General features: G+C 42.7%; 1 long non-coding RNA gene and 1 other non-coding gene across 2 annotated transcripts in view; both read left to right on the top strand.

Annotated features, from left to right (window-relative positions):
* The window catches only part of LOC118920369 (uncharacterized), a 76,477-nt gene that overhangs the window by 45,588 nt on the left and 18,607 nt on the right, over nucleotides 1–12,282 (top strand). The window lies entirely within an intron of this gene.
* LOC118920979 (U8 small nucleolar RNA) lies at nucleotides 3,748–3,878 on the top strand. Its single transcript, XR_005028137.2, has one exon. It is a non-coding gene; the product is annotated as a U8 small nucleolar RNA (small nucleolar RNA).

The raw sequence follows: 12,282 nt of genomic DNA, 5'->3' as shown, positions 1-12,282 counted from the left end.
GTCCTTCCTGGGTCGGAGTGAGTGATGTGAGGGGTACTTAGGAGGCACAGGAGGGGTGTGTGTACAATGGCAGAGGCTGTAGCTTCTGCAGAACCTGAGGTGCAAATATACCAGTAAACCTCAGACCCAATATCACCCTGACTTTCTCAGCGAATATCTCAGCTTTTTACAGACTCCCAATCCCTAGGGCCTCCTCCTTTGGATTCTGCCCCGGGGAACAGAACAGGAGACCTCCACTGATAGCTGTGACATTTAAATCTTGCCCAGGGACATTTTCTCAATGTTCGGAATTGCCATGTAGCTGCCTCAAAGGTGGTGCGGTTTTTGGGGTGGGAGGCCTGGCCCTCTGACCAAGCTTAAATCTGCTGCTTGTTCGTGAATACACAGGAGATATTAAGAAATACTGGGGACTGTTGAGGAACGTGTGGCCCTAGCTGTGACATAAACTAGTGCTTGGTGGTGGGAAGGGACAAGTGAATCGGTGTCAGAACAGGTGAGTTCTAGCTTCTCCACTGGCAGCACAGCCGGAACCAGCCTGCCTCAGAGGTCAGCAAAGTCGTCTTGAGGATTCAATGAGAAACACGTAGAAAAGGACTTTATAACTGGAGGATCCCAAGTCCTTTAAGTGAACGTACGGTCCGCCTGCTGGAGAGGATGGGCCTCGTGCTGTGGAGCGGGGCCTTCCTCGGGGCTGCTCTGCCGACGAAAGGCTTCCTTTGCGCACACTTGCTGGTTCACTTTGGTGAGACCTGAGGAGTTGCAGTCTTCAGTCTGGCCTCTTCAGGAACCCTCCCTTGGTGCCCAGGGGCTGCACCTTTCCAGCGGCAGCATGCTGTTTGCCCCCAGGGCAGCCAGTCACAGCCTGTCCCCTCGGTTGGACCATCTTGGGAAGGCTTCCGGAGCGCCTGCTGCTCACAGAGTGGGCGTGCCACGATGGGGCTGCCTCTGTGAATCTCTTCTGCAGAGGCATGGTGGCCTTCTGCCCATCAAAATCCAGGTGGGTTGGGTGCCCCCTGGAGGCAGGGCCACATCTCCTCTGACTTTGCATCTCTGGTGTTTTAGTTGGGGCTGCCCTTAGCGTGACAGAGCCTCTTCCTGGTTCGTCCAACTGTCCTGGGCAGGTGTTCAGGTGTGCGGGGCCTTTCAAGGGCCCGGGCTGCGAAGCTCCACCATCCTTGGCACACAGCGTCCAAAGCTATGGCTGTTTCCATCCCAGCCAACCAGAAGGGAGGGAGAGCACCTAAGAACTCAGAGGGACAGGCCTCAAGGCAGACACACACATTTCTGCACTGCCTGCTGGCTAGAACCAGACCCGTGGCCTCAGTCACTGCAAGAGCCTGGGACAGGTCTGCTAGGGTGCCCAGGGAGAAGAGGGCAGGATTCTGGTGCACAGCTCTTTGCCGTATCTGGGGACAGAGTCCAACAGGGAGTAAGTACTCAACAAATGCTTGCTGGAGGAATGGGCCCAGTTAAGAAGTTTATGCTGTGATGTCAATACCAACAGGAATGTGGTCTCCAGAAAATCTGTCAAAAGTCATTGGTTTTCTGCCCACACTTTCTACACTTCTCATCAGGCACAAAACACGTTTCATCTGGTGTTTATCATCCTCACTCTGTTCTGGCCACTAAGCTACATGCTGGCAACCCTTTCCTAATGACACCAGGCTTCCGCCTTCAAGGCACTTACAGCCTCTGTAACTAAGGGTGTCCTGTGTCTTTGTATTAAGCTAGCTGCATTTGCACAGAGAGCCAGATGCTATTATATTCATAACCAGACCTGAATCCTCTTCAATGGATTTATCTAAAATCCTTTAAATACTGAACCATATGTTGAAACCCTCAATGGAGTATTAATCCAAATTTTTTCCTGGACTCTGGAGCCTTGATTGGAAATGCGTCTGTGTAAGTAGTCTGTTTAGAAAACTGGATATCTTACATTGAAGCAAGTAATCAAGTCTTCCCCACCCCATCACAGTGGAAAAGCAGAGATGACAGCTTATCTGAATCAAAAATAGGATGATTTTATTCTAATGAGAACATGGGGCTAGATCCGTTACAGACACGTGTGCAAAGTTATTGAGGCCTTCCTTTTTCTAGTTTGGTGAATAGTTATACGAAAATATCCTAAACTTTTCCTGCTGCCTTGTGAGGATCAGAAATGGCTCTCGATGTATTTGAACACAATCATGAGTACATCCCACACTACCAGTGTCTGCTTTAAAAAGGGAGCTCTATTCTGAGGAGCAGTGAAGACAGCAAATGCTTGCTGGAGGAATGCACCCAGTTAAGAAGTTTATGCAGTGATGGCAATACCAACAGGATTACGGTCTCCAGAAAATCCATGAGAGGTCATTGGTTTTCTGCCCACATTTTCTACACTTCTCATCAGTCACAAAAAAATGTTTCATTTGGCGTTTATTGTCCTCACTCTGTTCTGGCCAGAGTCAGGAGGAGTAGCCATCCGTACTCAGAGCAGAAAGCAGGCTGGCGTCAGGGGCTGTGGAGAATGAGATCATCTAGCACGAGACCTCGTCACGTTAGCAACGTGACACTTAATTTAGCCAAGAATTTAATGATGGAAGAGAATTCAGAATCTTTGCTATTCTTAGTCAGCTTTATTAAGACTTGAGTTGACTCATATTTATGCCTTTTCTTGGCCTCCATCTTAGAATTAAGCAGCGTGTCTAGTTGGCCGATTATAGGAACAGGGGTAGATTACAAGAAAAGACAATAGAAGACTGTGGATTAGAGTCTCCTGATGTGTTAAACTTTTAATCTCTGAATGTGGATCTTTTGTGTCCAGTAAATGTTAAAATGCCGGATTTTTGGAAGAGAAAGTGTGTGTGTGTGAGTGAATGTGTATGCCCCTTAGTTAGCGTTAATATTTTAATTATGTAAGGGATTAATTTATTTTAAATGTATTTTCTGCCCTTGGCAAGTGCTGGCTAAGCAGCAGCGAATTCATTTTTAAAGACGCCAGACTCTGCTTCCCCAGGGGATTGACAGGCCTACATCTCCAAAGGTATAAACTTCTAAGTAGAGATAAAAAACCTGAGGCTGTTGCAGTGTCAAATGCTAGGATTTAGAGTCTATCTAGAAGTATTTTGCATTTCAGGTTTAACTAAGAGATTCACATCTCCCCACCTCCTCTTTTTTCCTTTTGATGGCCAAGGAGTAAGAACCCCCAAAATCTTCCATAAAAGAAGAAAGAAGAGTAGGAAGAAGTGCCGTTTGCCATTAACTTTTCAAACTCAGAGGAAAAAGAGGCACGGCTGTGCTTGGCGACATAACAAGAGCGCATGCGTTAGTGGAGGGTCTCGGGTGGGTCACATTCTGCCGACCCTGGGCAGTGGGCACAGGAGTGGATCCATTTTGCCTGCCCACTCTGCTGTCCTTCCAGGCCCGTGACTGCCCACCCCAGCCCCCGAATGTGTAGTAGCTGAGCATGAATTAAAGGGATACATGGTCAGTATATGTGACGAGTGGAGAGGGAAGGCAGGTGAGGGAGGAAGGACATTGCAGTGAAGACAAAGTTCTCTCCCATCACTGGAGAGGCGAGCCCAGAGGGGGCTGCACGACCTGCCCCTGTGGCTTAGGCATGACTCCAGCCACCCGGGGAAGAGGTACACCCAGAATATGCACATCTGAAATCCTTACACATGTTGCTAAGTGACCTTGCAGGAAGTTTGAACCAGTTAAAATTGCTCACCAAAACTGAACACTATCATTTAATAAAAATCCTTGAGATGTTCAGGTAGAGTGATCCTTGTCTGTTACTCCCTTTGGAGGGCAGGTTGGAACATGACGACTGGGTCTGGGTGAGTCATTAGGGCCTCTGTGCGGCCAGGGCTGACACACCCTGACTCTGCACAGAAGAGGTGAAGCTCTTTTCATGTTTGCTGGTTCTGTTCAATTCTTTTTCCAAAGTGTCTATTTCCGTCCTTTGCCCAGTTTTCTCTCATGGTGATTACCTCTCAATTATTGATTTGTAAATATTTTTTATATATTAACTTTTTTCTTTTTTGTTATGACAAGTTTATCATTGGCTTTCAACTATGACCTCTGAGATATTTTGGTCAAGTAGAGATCATTTTCTTATTATTTAACTGTTCATGTCTTCATATACATCCATTATTTTCCATTAGGTGTTTCTGGCTTGGGAGTTACACTTAGAAATCCATCTTTACTCTAAAATTACAGAATTACTCACTTAACTTTTCTTCCAATAGTTTCATTTTTCAAGATATATGTATTTAAATCTTTACTGTCTATGGGTATAAGATACAAATTTAGAATCTACACTTTTGTTTCTTAAATGATATTCTCCTAATATGTACTGGATTTCTTCCTCATTTTCTCATGGATTTAAATTCTAAGTTCACTAGTGGACTTTCTGTCTGCCTATCTGTTCTGGTGTTAATAGTACTGTAATCCTAACATGTCAGAAATTATTAGGACATATTCCAATCATTCCATTTCTGTTTCAAAAATGTTTTGACTGTTCTCATGATTTAAAATTGAGTTTTAAATTTATATGATCTTTACTTTTTCAAGAAGGGCCCTATGAGGTATGTGTGATAGTCAGAATACTGTTCCCCATCCCTGAATGACATCCATGTCTTAATCCTCATGACCCGTGAACATGTTAACTTATCTAGTAAAAGGGATGTTGTAGGTGTTGTTAAATTAAGGACCTTGAAATGAGGAGGCTATGGCTCACCAGGGTGGGCCCAGTGTAATCACAAGGGTCCTTTAATAGAACAGGGAGGCCGAGCAGAGAGTCAGAGTGAGCTCGTGATGGTGCACATGTGGTTAGAACAGGGCTTTGCTGCCTTCAGGTGGAAGAAGGAACCACGGGACAGGAAAGTGGAGGAGTCCTAGGGGCTGGAAAAGACAAGAAATGGGAATCTCCCCATGAGCCTCCAGAAGGAATGCAGCCCTGCCAACACCTTGATTTCTGGCTTCTGAAACTGTAAGACAAAATATATATATATTCTTTAAGCCACTAAGTTTGGGGTAATTTAAAACAACTATAGGAAATGAATACAGTATACTTTCTAAATTCCTCTATATCTGGGAATTTATATGTTACTCTCACACGTGAACAATAACCTGATAAGTTACAGAATTGTTGGGTTATAGTAATTTTCCCTCCACATTGTAGAGATATTGATGTGTTGATTTTTAGCACTTGGTGCTCTAGCAGATAAGTTTGATGCCTACCTATGAGTTTACCTAAAAATGCTTTCCCTGGATGTTAGAAATAACACCCCTTTGCCCTTGAATCCATCATCACTGGCTGCGGTTCTCCTTCCATGAGCTTTGTTGGTCCTTTTGATGTGAGGACTTGTGTCTGGGTGTGGCTGAGAGAAATTTTCTTGTATTATTTCTGTATTATTCTACTCCCCTTACATTTTCTGCTCCTGAGAATTTATTTTATGTTTAGAGTTGGTTCTTATTTATATTTTCTAAATCTCATGGTTTTTTTTTTTTCAGTGAACTGCTCTACTACAGTATTTTATTACAATATGCGTAACGCATGCCTTCCCATGTTGCTCAGGGAAAAATGAAGCAAGATATCACAGAAATAAAAAGCACCCTGAGATCACAACTCATGAATCCATGGTATACATTCTACAATCTAAGATACTAGACTGTCCTCTTACTTGTATACTATCCTAAATTCACTCATATTTGTCTTATTTTATACAGACTTATTTCTTATATCTAACCAATGTGATGACTAGGAAACTTATGTCAAATAAGACATTAATAGCCAAGTGAAAACAAACCTATATACATTGAAGCTGACTGAGCTTATTTTATGCTTCCTGCTGTGGAAACTTCCACTTAAAAACATTTATAATAAGTCATGTGTTCAAATGCACACTCAAATGAAGGGAACTAATGGGAAACAGAAGATGAAAAAAGGCATTAGGATGTCCCTGGAACTGACCCAGGAAAGGTTTCTACAGAGGCATTTGTAATAAACTACAACCATCCTGTGACTAGGCCTGTTCTAACCTAGGCATACACACTTCCCTGATCCAGGAGTCCTGGGTCAGCTAAGAAGTGTATTTACTGTACCTGAAGTTTGGTCCCCATTGTAGTAGAGCAAAAAAGTGAAGATTATGTGGCAAACATCATCATATGTATGTGACAAACAACTCCAAGAAAATGCCACTCATGTTTATGTAGTGTGTACAAGTGATCTGTGTTCTGGGGCAAGATGGTTTGGAGATTAGATAATGAAATATGTCTCTTATAAAAATACAAACAAAATTAAACATGGGCATAAATCAGTAGGCATAAATATTTTACAAAACTTTAGGGTAGTTTTTGTTGACTTTGAATACTTAAAGTCTTTTTTTTTTTTTAAAAGAAATCTCCCATGGAGGCCTTCTAGAAACTTTTGAGCCAATAAAGCATTTAGGTTTCTTCAAATTAATGGGGATGAAATTGATGCACTTACAAGCTTACAAGTTAGTAGAGCTGTTTTACAACTGGTGTGCTCCCAAGACAGTACCAGATGCAGAAGCGATGTAGATGGTAGAGACTGGTGATGGGAACTGGGTGAAGACTAGGTGGAAAGAAATCTTCTTCCAAGATTTCTGTTGAATAGTGTTAGGAGTATTAAAATGACTGGGACCACAGCTCCTCATGTCTAAATGGAGTCACCATTCTCATCCTTACCCAACCCCACCAGACACCTGTTGGCCAGCCTTCATTGTCTTCTCCATTGATTATATTGTTGTTGATTATATATAGGTGTTTTACCTTTAATTTTTGCTTTAATATCTTATAAATGTGTATCAAACTGTGTTGAACCTATGTATTAAGGCTTTCCTGGAAAGATGCCTTGGTTGCAAAAGAAAACCTCTGTCCTTATCAGAGGCCAAAGGAGATGCCCCCAAGCTGGGGACGGGAGGGAAGCCCTGAGGTTTGTTAGTTTTACCTCCTATCTGTTAAATGTATATTCTTCTCTTAATCACCATCACAACTAACTCAGTTCCAGTCTTTAGAATTTCTCACCTGGTATTATGAGAGGCCGCTCTGTTAAAAATGGGCAAATTATTTGAACAATTTTCCAAAGAAGACAATGACCACTAGCAGATGAAAAGATGTTCTACATCATTAGTCTTCAGAAAAATGAAAATTAAAACTACAAGATGCCACTTCATACACAAATTAAAATGAACAGTATCGACAGCACCAAATGTTGGCCAGGATGTGGAGCAACTGGAACTCTGACATGCTGCCGGTGTGAGAATGAAGCAATATAACCACCTTGTAGAAACGGTGGGCAGTTTCTTATAAAGTTTAACATAAGCTTGCCCTGTCTCAGCAAATCCTCTCTTAGGTATTTACCCAAGAGAGAAGAAAATGTATGTCTCCAAGCCTTGCACAAGAATGATCACTGCAACTTTATTTATTATAAGCCCAAAACTGGAAAAGATCCAAATGTTCATTAGCAAGAGAAATGACAGATTGTTGTTTATTCACACCATGGAATATGTCTCAGCTACAGAAAGAAATAAACTACTGATGAATCGTGAAGACATATGGTCAACAAAAGAAACCAGACAGTTACATACAGTAGAGTTCCATTAGATGAAGTTCAAGTACAAGCAAAGCTCCTCTGTGGTTTGGGCAATCAGAACGGTGGTTGCCCCTGGGAGTAGGATTGCCTAGAAGGGAGCACTTCAGGAGCTTATTAGAGTTTTGGAATTATTTTCTATCCAGCCTATGGGTCAAAACTCATAGAAGCAATCACTTAGGATCTGTGCATTTTCTTGTATTTCACAAAAAATAAAAACACAGAGTACACATTAATCATTTCTATTTTTTGATGATTTTCTGTACTTAGTGAGTCATTTCAAGGTGCAGAATTTGGTGTTTCTTAAACACACAATTTTTGTATTATACACTATTACTTCTTTCCCCTGGATTCTGATATCTTCCACAGATATTCCAATTACCCTGATATATATATAAATTTTCTATTTTGTTACCATTAATCTACAATTACATGAGAAACTAGATTCCCCCTTCACCAAGTCTCCCCCACATACTCCATTAGTCACTGTCCATCAGTGTAGTGAGATGCTGTAAAATCACTACTTGTCTTTGGTTGCACAGCCCTCCCCATGCCCCCTCCCACAGTATACATGCCAATCTTAATGCCCCCTTTCTTCTCCCCCCTCCTCCCTCCCCTCCCACCCATCCTCTCCAGTCCCTTTCCCTTTGGTAACTGTTAGTCCTTTCTTGGGTTCTGTGATTCTGCTGCTGTTTTGTTCCTTCAGTTTTTCCTTTGTTCTTATACTCCACAGATGAGTGAAATCATTACCTGTCTTTCTCTGCCTGGCTTATTTCACTGAGCATAATACCCTCTAGCTCTATCCATGTTGTTGCAAATGGTAGGATTTGTTTTCTTCTTATGGCTGAATAATATTGCATTGTGAATATGTACCACATCTTTATCCATTCATCTACTGATGGACACTTAGGTTGCTTCCATTTCTTGGCTATTGTAAAAAGTGCTGCGGTAAACATAGGGGTGCATCTGTTTTTTTCAAACTGGGCTGCTGCATTCTTAGGGTAAATTCCTAGAAGTGGAATTCCTGGGTCAAATGGTATTTCTATTTTGAGCTTTTTGAGGTACCTCCATACTGCTTTCCACAATGGTTGAACTAATTTACATCCCCACCAGCAGCATAGGAGGTTTCCCCTTTCTCCACAACCTCGCCAACATTTGTTGTTGTTTGTCTTTTGGATGGTGGCGATCCTTACTGGTGTGAGATGATATCTCATTGTGGTTTTAATTTGCATTTCTCTGATAACTAGCGATGTGAAGCATCTTTTCATGTGTCTGTTGGCCATCTGAATTTCTTCTTTGGAGAACTGTCTGTTCAGCTCCTCTGCCCACTTTTTAATTGGATTGTTCGCCTTTTGTTTCTTGAGGTGTGTGAGCTCTTTATATATTTTGGATGTCGACCCTTTATTGGATCTGTCATTTATGAATATATTCTCCCATACTGTAGGATGCCTTTTTGTTCTATTGATGGTGTCCTTTGCTATACAGAAGCTTTTCAGCTTGATATAGTCCCACTTGTTCATTTTTGCTTTTGTTTACCTTGCCCGGGGAGATATGTTCATGAAGAAGTTGCTCATGTTTATGTCCAAGAGATTTTTGCCAATGTTTTTTTCTAAGAGTTTTATGGTTTACATGGCTTACATTCAGGTCTTTGACCCATTTCGAATTTACTTTTGTGTATGGGGTTAGACAATGATCCAGTTTCATTCTCTTACATGTAGCTGTCCAGTTTCCAATTACCCTGATATTTTTCACACTCTTCAGTGCTCAGTTTTTTTGTCCTTTTCATTTGCATTAGAGGGAATGTCTCAACTGATTCTCCACATCACAGATGTTGATTCTTCTGTTTACTGCTTCCACGTGCAGAGTTTAATTCTGCAATTTAATCAAGCATCTCAAATAATATTCTCTCAGTGCATACAGCTCCCTTTCTGTTTCTCCTGCTAATGTGGAAATTAGAAACACAGGCACTGGAATCAGATCTTGTTTGCAAGTATAGGGTCCAGCTTGTGGGTATGACTTCAAGCAAGTTAGTTTAATAAGCCTCTTTGTCTAATCTGCAAAATGTGGAACTTATTTGTAACAACATCACAGTGTTATTGTAACAATTTTATGAGATAATGCTTGTGCAATACTTAGTACAGCACGGGCATAAAGTACTGAGTAAATAGTGACCCTCATCACTGTCATCAGCAGCAATAAGAACATTACTTTCCTCACCGCTGTACTTCCTTCCTCTTGACAATCACGCTTGGTTTCAAGCTCTTTGCAACTTGCCTTCCAAGTGTTTAAAGCATTAACTGACATGTGGTTGATGGCCAGTGAAATATCTGTTGAAGTGCTAGATAAGTTTGCTCCTTCATTTTACCAAATACTCTGATGTTTTACTGTAGAGTCACTATGTTTTTACTGTCAGTGAAACCCAGTTAATGCAAAATCTGAACAGATTTTAAAATAATGAATCAATTACTTTATCCAGAAAAATATTATTACAGTGTTAACTCGACAGCGCCTGGACAACTTGGACAGTGTGGGAACGGAAAACTGATTCCATATTATATAACAATACCACATTAGAATCAATTTTCATGAAATAGAAATTGAGGGGCAGAAAGCTTTGTGGCAATGAGTTATTAAAATTTTATTTGTTTCTTTAAGAGTGCTTAAATTTATTTTCTAATTCTTGTTCTTTCAATAAATCTTTACCTAAATTATTGGAGAGATGATAAAGAAAGACCCCTTCCATTTAGTATCTTGAAGCCTAAGTAAATCCCAACCTCAAAAGATTAGGTGCATCTTAGGTTTTAATTTTCATGCTCTGCAAAGTCCTTTGCACCATCGTTGTCTAGGCCCCCAGCACCTGGACTGCTTGGCATTGTCTACGAAAGGCAGGGCATGGGTGTGGCTTGTTGGAGACATCCCAGTTTTCCCCTGACCACCACAGCCACTGTCACCAGCCAAGCAAACCTAATGTTGGTACCCTGACTCCCTCACACCAGGAAAGACAGCCCGCACTGCCAGCTCTGCCAGCACTACGACCATCTCCAACACTTTGCCAACCCTACTCCTGTGTCCACGTACTCAGGATCCCACCCCTCCTATCTGAGTTGTGTAGAGAGCTGAGCTCCTGACCACTCCTGCATCCTGTGTGCTTCTTTCTATCCTTGGCACTTCCCCAGTAATTCAGCCTCCGTTATACGGAATCCCTTTTCCCCACCAGCCCAGCACAGCCCCAGCCATGTGGGGTGGATGCAGGTGACCTGAGATAATCTTGCCATGGCTTCCCTATGCCCTAAGCAGCTCTGATCACTAGGTATATTAGTTGGCTATTGCTGCATAACAAATTACCCTAAAACTTAGCTCCGTAAAGCAAAGACACTTATTAATTCATATAGTTTCTGAGGGTCAGAAATCTGGAGCAGCTTAGCTGGGTGGTTTTGGCTCGGGGCCTCTCATGAGCTTGACAGGGACTGCAGTTTCTGAACACTTACTTGACTGGGGCTGGGGGTTTCACTTCCAAAGTGGCTGTTGGAGGAGGACACCGTCCCTTGCCATGTGCACCTCTCCAGAGAGTGCTGCTGACATAGCGTCCCCCAGAGGAGGGGATGCCAGGGAGAGAAAGAGCACATCCAAGATGGGAGCCACGGTGTCATTTATGACCTGTCTCAGCAGGGACACCCCTCGACTTCTGCCTTATTCTTTCATTAGAAGTGAGTCGCTGAGTCCAGCTCACACTCAAGGGAAGGAGAATTAACTCCGCCTCTTGAAGAGAGGAATATCAAGAATTTCTAAAAACATTAAAAAACCTCTGCCCTGGGATAACATATATATACTCGGGTGTATGAAAATACCGTCAAGTGAATGCAAAATGTTTAAGCTTATTTCTTATCCTGGAATGTGAGGCTCCTGTAGAAAAGTCCTCACTCCTCAGCATTGCCCCAGCCCCATAGTGCTTCTCTGTCCTCGTCCGTTCTGGCTGCTCACTAACATGGTACGGGTGGGTGCTGCTAACGTAGAACTAGTGAATGATCTCCATGCAAAAGGGAAAGCACACAAAACCGGGAAAGGGGCAGAACGGCTTGTCGCTCCAGGTGGCATGACGGGTTAACTCTTCATCTCCAGAGCGATTCATGGCCTTGTCCCATCCTCACTGATCTGGAAAGAAAGTCAGGCCTCTTGGCTGTCTAGAAAGTGAAACTTTGGGGATGAGGGTCAAGCCCAAAAGAGTCCCAGCAGCCCTGACGAGTCTGAGAAGCCATTGAAGGGATTGTGCAGGAGTCTCAGGGCTTTGGCATGGATTAGAGTTGCCCAAATGTTTCTGGAAAATGAGGACAATTTAAAAACACAAATATTCCTATCTCCGCATGCCTTGTCCAATGGAAGCTTCTGTCCTGTTCGCTGCAGCGTTCTGTGGAAGCTCCAGCCTTGCTCCTCTTGTCAGGAGCCTCAGCTCATGGTTTTGTTGGGATGCATCCTGGGAGATGTGATAGCCAGCCTCGCAGTTGCCAGAGGAATTTAAATAGGGCTAATAAGAAGAATATGGTTTATATGAAGTATGTCCCTGGGGGAGCTGTGGAGCAATGCCTCCCAAAGCACGTTCCACCAAACAGTCGTCACATGAGTCGCTCTATGAGTAGAAAACTGTGGTGAAACAGACATGAACCCTGTATAGACATCTTCCCTTAGAA

The sequence above is a fragment of the Manis pentadactyla genome, chromosome 6 (genome assembly GCF_030020395.1).
Source record: "Manis pentadactyla isolate mManPen7 chromosome 6, mManPen7.hap1, whole genome shotgun sequence".
NCBI lineage: Eukaryota > Metazoa > Chordata > Mammalia > Pholidota > Manidae > Manis > Manis pentadactyla.
The sequence above is the reverse complement of the archived record's forward strand: the minus strand, read 5'-3'. Positions and strand labels throughout refer to the sequence as shown.